This window comes from Centruroides sculpturatus, unplaced genomic scaffold (assembly GCF_000671375.1).
Source record: "Centruroides sculpturatus isolate CEXI.00-Female unplaced genomic scaffold, Cexi_2.0 scaffold434, whole genome shotgun sequence".
NCBI lineage: Eukaryota > Metazoa > Arthropoda > Arachnida > Scorpiones > Buthidae > Centruroides > Centruroides sculpturatus.
Window position 1 is genome coordinate 284,160 of NW_019384694.1, and position 6,954 is coordinate 291,113.

Here is a 6,954-nt window from a genome sequence, read left to right on the forward strand (position 1 = left end):
ATAGAAATGAACAAGAATATATAATACTACTGATGATAATAATAATACTACTGATACGCATAAACTAAAACTGTGTCGAATGACACAGTTTTATCTGCGTTTTATCTTGTTTTTATCTGCGTTTTAGTAGGATACTTATAATTAGTAGGATATGCCATGGCAATGCACAATAAGAAAGGATTTTTCGAAATTTCCCCGCGGAGGAAGAGGGAGAGCATTAAGGCTTAACGCCTTAACCGGAAGAACGGCTTCTACTGTACTATTTTAGATGCGATTTTTTGTTTTTATCTGCGTTGTGGTAGGGTATTCTATGGCAATGCACATTATACATTAATAATATTATAATACTACTGATTAATGTACACGATCATTTATTATATTAATAGTCTTAATACAGTGAGATTATTAAAATTTCGTAATGACTCAACAATATTATCAGTTCTAAAATCGATTTATTTTTATTATTATTTTTCGAAATTGAATTATGAAAAAGCATTCTAAATTACTTCAACTTATCTTTATTGATGACTAGCTGTTACCCGCGACTTCGTCCGCGGAGGTTTTGCAAGCAAATCCCATTTACATTCAATATTTCAATAACCATAGTAATTGTTATATAACACCCACCGCTGAAGAGAATTGCCGAGAATCAAGCGAACTATTTTCAATTTGATCAATTTCTGGAACGTTTACAATTGTTCTATAATCGAACCAATATGCAACAATAAATTCGAATTTAAAATGGTTCGAACATTTTTAAAATAGAAATAGATAAAAATATTTATAACAATGTATGAAATGTTATCAATTTAATACACCTAAGTACTCAATAAAGACTAAACGTAGTTGAAAACAAAAAATTGCATCTAAAATAGTATAGTAGAAGCCGTTTTTCCGGTTAAGTCTTAATTCTCTCCCTCTCCCCCGCGGGGGAATTTTGAAAAATCCGTTCTTAGTGTGCGTTTTCATGGCGTACCCTGTGTACCAAATTTCACCTCTTTAGGTTCAGCGGTTTGCTCTGGGCGATGATGAATCAGTGAGCAGTCAGGACAAGCAATTTTATATATATAGATTAGTTTAGAATTGTTAAGGTTAAGGAATTTTTAAGAAATTTTTACAATTTGCATATTTAAAATTTCATATTCATTAATTGAAATTAATTAAATCAGTTATTCGTAATGACTTTTCATATTCATTTATATCTAATCAAATAATCACTACAATTGTTAGATTTAAAATGTTTCAAATCACGTTTATTTAGTTTATCTGTACAGTAGGCCTACAGTACATTGACTACACAGCCAATCTGAATCGAATGCATTGCTGAAAACGATTTGAATATTGGAAATTCGGATATAGGAAAATATTTTTCATTATTTATAATGGGAAAAAATCTATATCGTTTCTGTTCCCTCCTATTAATTCTAATCAATTTCACCAAACGTCACTGAAACAAGTAGAAACTGACGCTGAGAACAGAGTCGCTCCCTACCAACTTTTACTAGCACGGGCACCATGGTCGAATGGATAAAACCACTGAACACTTGTAGTTGGTTGCTGGTTCACACCTGACCAACGGACTAGACACATGGATGTTTTCAGGTTCACTTAAAGTGTTTACACTGTGAGGGACCATAGTCCTGGCTCATTAATTAAGTTAGACGATGCACTAGAACCTCGTAATCATATTAATTTCTCGAGCCCCCACCCAAAAAAACACATTTTAACATATATTAATGACACCGACTCAACAATCCACCACACACCATCAGTCCACAGGATAGCTTCTTCTCTTCTCCTTGCCCAAAATTCCTCTCTCTCTCCCGAAAACATCGTCTTTCAGCACCTGCGCCGACCCGCTTCCTCCCATTCCAGGAACCGTTTTTGTTTTTATAAGGAGCGAAGGTGTTGACAAACATCTAAATGAGGATCAATTTCCAATAGAAAGTCCTCCTGAAAGGCATCACTTAGCAGATCGCCCAAGTGTTGCGTTGCTCTCTTTTATCAAGCTTACAATTTTTACTAGCACTATTTTCGAATTTTTCATAAATGCGCTTCAAAAAAATTTGTAATCCTGTGATTTCTTGATTCGAATATTGCGATGAGTACTAAAAGACATTATTCGTTGTAGTGGGCATTCAGATACGAGATGTATTTTGAAAGTTGACTCGTTTCCTCTCTTTGTATGTTTTCAATTAAAGTCGTGGTATTCTTAGTTTAAACTTATAAACACTGTTAAAATTACATTACAGAAAATCAAATTAAATGACAAATTTCAGTAAATGTAACAGTAATTTAATTAAATAATTAAATGCGAAACGTCAAAAAAATTTGGTGGTGATCACACAATAATTCTAGCTTTCTTTATTATTGTGAGCATCTTATAAAGAATCAAATATAACTTCTGTTCAGGTATCTCTTTACCTTCAGTATGAATTTCTTTGATTCATAACGGAATTAACAAACTGAAAGAAAATTAATCGAACAAATCAAACAAAAGCGATGCGAAGAAACAAAATAATTTTCGTTAAAGGAACATAATTTTGAATTAAAAGTTAATGACTTTTATTTTACTTAAAATAGAATTTTTTAAAAAAATAATTTAGATTTTGTTAGTTTAATTTATTATTACACTTCAAAAGAGTGCAAAGATGGTATAGTTTCCCACAAAGCTGGCTACTTTGATGTAGAGGAGTGCTTTGCAGCAAAGTAAGATTTACAGGCGACAAAGTCTTAAAATGAGTATTACTGTATTTAGATTTCTTTTCTTTTGCAATATTTCACTTAACTTAGAAAATAATTCAATTTGTTTTAAAAGAAAATTAATCTCATTACCAATTTAAATTTTATTCTGTTAATAATATAATTATACGAGTGTTATCAAAAACATATTTAATTCACTTATTGAAGTTCATTAAAAAATCATGGTAGGCTACTGGTAGTAAATTATTATAATACCATAGCAAGAGCACAATTTCCTGTGTAATAACGCTATAATTTAAAGGAATTTAGTGCCTTAAGATCTCCTCTTGTATGGATACCTGAGACGATAGGGTCAGGCATACTGGCGTACTGGCACAGTATGCTAATCTGCGAAAAATTTTCCTGCAAACATTGCAACTATCAGATATCTCACACTCGTAGATAGCCGAAACTAACGTTCTATCTGGTCCTACAAATGCTCGATGAATAACAAATCTGGAAACCGTGCAAGCTAAGGAAGTATGACAACATAACAGAGACATTCCTGGGAAATCCTGTTTGTATCTTGCTGGAAATGAGACAAGACATGAAGTACAGGATTTCCTGAATGGTACGGGAAATGGCAAGGTTCTATAGCGAGGCTTCCACCTGTCTCTAAATGATGGACAAAGATGCTATTGCAGTTGTTTGTGCTTGTCTCATGATTAGACGATCATATCTCTTGGTGGTATGTCTGAGGTGTACAAAGTCTGCTCATCGTGTACGTGGTAGTCTCCCGTATCCACTGCTTCCAGAATCTCCTCACAGTTACGTAAGAAGGCCCAGATGGCTATAAATTCAGCAAAAACGGCCATCCTGCTTCTCTCAGTCTGATGATGCGTCCTTTCAATTCCGTCGGCTGTGTGTCATGTCTTTGATTGCGTCGTACAAGAATACCGGGATTCAAAAATCTCCAAACAACAGGAACATTGAACATTCGGAACACAGTGAGTATTTTTATATGATACTAAGGCTATTTTAAGTCATTCTAATAACATTACCTGATATGTAATCGGACCACAACTGTAATTATTTACATACTTGTCTAAGACAACTGTACGCTGAGTTTTGCAGTAATCGGACAATTCTTTCTGGATGCGTGAATTAGAGTATCATTACATTTATATGATAGAGATCGAAATAAAACATATACAAAGACAACAATTAACTTTCCGTAAAAAATTAGAAAACTTACAGATATAAATAATTTACACAGTTTTCCAGTACAGAATATTGTAATTATTAAATCAGAAGGAAACAGTACTGTGAGATTTCGAGTTTTAGATAAAATATTCTAGAAAATGGATAGAGAAAAACGTTAAAAAAATTAAATATAATAAATCGAAATTATTATCAAAGTTACACATCAAAGAGAACAAGGAACAATTCTGTATTGACAGTCAGTTCCTGAGAGAGATTTTTATCTCCCATGACTAAAAGGGCTGACTAACTCAAAAGACTTATCGACCACACCCAGTCAGATGATCCTTAAGCTCGATCTCCATTAGAAGAGAAATTGAAAAGTATAAAATAAAGATGCGCGCTAAAATCAAGTCACTTCAGCTCTTCAGCGCCTCAGTATGTCTTTGTTTAACTATTTAACTAAGTGCCATAGTTCCTCATATAAGTAACTTCCGCCCAAGACTATGAATCGCAAAAGTCAAGTTATCACAGAGGTAATATAATATAAAATAATATCGTTTGTAAACTCTCACTCTCAATCTCTAGGGACCTAGTTTAAGAATTAATCATTAAGGTTTAATCACAGCTAGACGTCATTTAGTTTGTTCATTTGTGTTCTTTGTTATTCATTAAAGTTTTGTTAATTTGTTAATGGGACTTGATTCTACGGACTCCTATCACTTACGTGTCTCTCCATTCAAACGAGCCCTTCTAATCGAAATAGAAGAATCGCGAGTTAACCGCGAAATAATAGTTTAACTGGTGTCAACATCCTGACGTGGATCTTGATTTCACAATCTAGATCCTTTTTTACCGCTCGTAGTTTAGTCTTCCATTGACGTAGAGATCGGATCTCACGATCTTGTGCAGATTAAGTGGTCATTAGAATTCATCCTAGACCCCCTGTTTATCTCACAGTACTGTGAAGAAAATGAAACATAAATTTAGAATAATATTTTTAAATCTTTGTTTTCATTCTATTAAAAAAAAAAACTAATAGAAATTTCAACGCAATTGTTTCTGAACAAGGAGAAATTTTATTTGGAAATGACAAAATTTCTTATGATAGACAGATAGAAATCTATTAATTAAACTGTGTTCTTGAATTTTGGCATCAGTCTTCATGCCAAAATTCAAGAACACGTTGATATGTTTGGCCATTCTTGATGCCAAATGATGCCAAAGTAAATATTGTAAAGGTTATTTGAGACTTTTCCCCCCTCACAAATACTTTTCCGGGTTTCTACATGTTTTTAAAAAATTCTGAATTCTTTTTATAAAATCCTTTAAAATTTATTTTTTTATTTTGTTAATAGAATTATTTAGTTTTATTTAAAACATTTTTAACGATTACCATAATATATTTATTACACCAAATTGTTTATTATTATTAATATATAGATATTATTCACCCTTAAAATTTTTATGTCATTTTTTAATCAAAATCAAATAAATTAATATTAATTTACTTGATTTTGATTAAATATTTGATGATAATTAAATTTATTTAATTAAAATGAATAAACTAATCTTAATTAACGAAATTTAAACAGTAATTTAAAATAATATAAAATTAATTATGTTTTGTCTCATTCTTGATTGTTCTCGTTCCTCACTCCAAAATCACATTTAAACTTTTCTGGAATATTTGAAATTTGTTAATCGATATCTTTATCGATAAAGTTATTAGACCTATTTTTAACTGGAAGCTGGTTTTTAAACTAATTATCCTATTTTTAGCGCTAAATAATCGTAATTTTATAACATAAAATGGTGATTATTTAACTCGAAATGTAAGAGTTTTACAGTAAATACGGATTTTACAGTACAGTCGCTTTAAAAACGTTGTCGTAAAACAATTATAAAATTGAATATTATTTAAGAGATTCGCCAATTAGTTAAAGTAATTTAAGAAATTGCATTTTAGAGTAAATTTTATTTCGAAAAATTTCGTGTGGAAGCTAAATTTTATTTTTTAAAAAATAAATATCGGGCGCGTCGTGTGGTAAAGCGGCTTTAATAGCGGTCGGATATTCAAACCAATGATATAGTCCGTTTCAAACGAAAACGACTGTAATTGGCTCGCTTATCCAGCTGTATTAAAGTCGCATTCAATAGAACATCATAAAATTTCCTCTTTAATTCTTTATAATACGCCGAGAAATGCGCATTCAAATTTATTCGGTTAGAAGAAAGGATCGGATTACCGAATATAATTTAAGTTTATAAAATATAAGAATAACGTTTATTATTTTTTAATTTTTAAAATATAAAAATAAATATATAACAGAAATAACAAAATGTCGAATTTATATTCGTACCAATGCAGGGATGTGGCTAAACGACGACGTAACGCTAGAGGGCGTTATAATGCTGTCTGCATTTTCGGATAAAGATAGAAAAGCAGTGGAGGTTTGAGATGTTATTATTTAGATGAGAATCGACATATAATTTTAGGTAAGAATAATTTTACTTACTTTCGTCGTCTGGTTTATTTCGAATATTTTCATGTTTATTTATACTCTCATTGACGTATTTATTGTGTTAATGACAAGCGACGACGTGAAATGACCGCTCGCGCTTTTTTTTTTTTAATTTTATTTATTTAATTTAATTTTCGCCGGTATAAATTATTCTACAGAATACGATTCTTGAAATTAATCCAGAAAAATATTTGACGAATTTCGGATTTTTAAAAATAGAAATAAGCTGAAATTTAAACGAAAATGTCATTTTAATCGATGCGTAGCTTATGAATATAAATAGCTTCGTTCATGTTAATTACTACATAAACTAAGAATTTTTCGTTCCTAAAATATCTTCAATAATTGCAGAAATTACTGGTTTTTTTAATAAAAAAAACAAATTAATTAAATTTCAAATTAAATTATTACTCTTTATATATAAACTAGCTGCAAGGACCCGCTTCGCTGGGTTTTTATTTGTGGGCAAAAAGTAACGATAGTGAAGATTAAGATAATTACATTATAGCCAATCTTACCCGTTTTCACAGAATGCAAGAATTAGGTC

The 6,954-nt window shown here is 31.1% G+C and overlaps 1 protein-coding gene across 3 annotated transcripts in view; it reads left to right on the plus strand.

The window, feature by feature from the left end:
- The first annotated feature begins 4,238 nt into the window (after positions 1-4,238).
- Positions 4,239-6,954, plus strand: part of LOC111627406 (putative leucine-rich repeat-containing protein DDB_G0290503) — a 98,651-nt gene continuing 95,935 nt past the window's right edge. The window contains exons 1-2 of one of the 3 annotated variants that reach the window (XM_023370970.1): positions 4,239-4,418; positions 6,254-6,381. The gene's annotated coding sequence lies outside the window, so the exon portion shown is untranslated. Of the gene's footprint in view, positions 4,419-6,177; positions 6,382-6,954 lie in introns of those variants that run through there. The other 2 variants (XM_023370972.1, XM_023370971.1) reach the window with 2 other exon arrangements.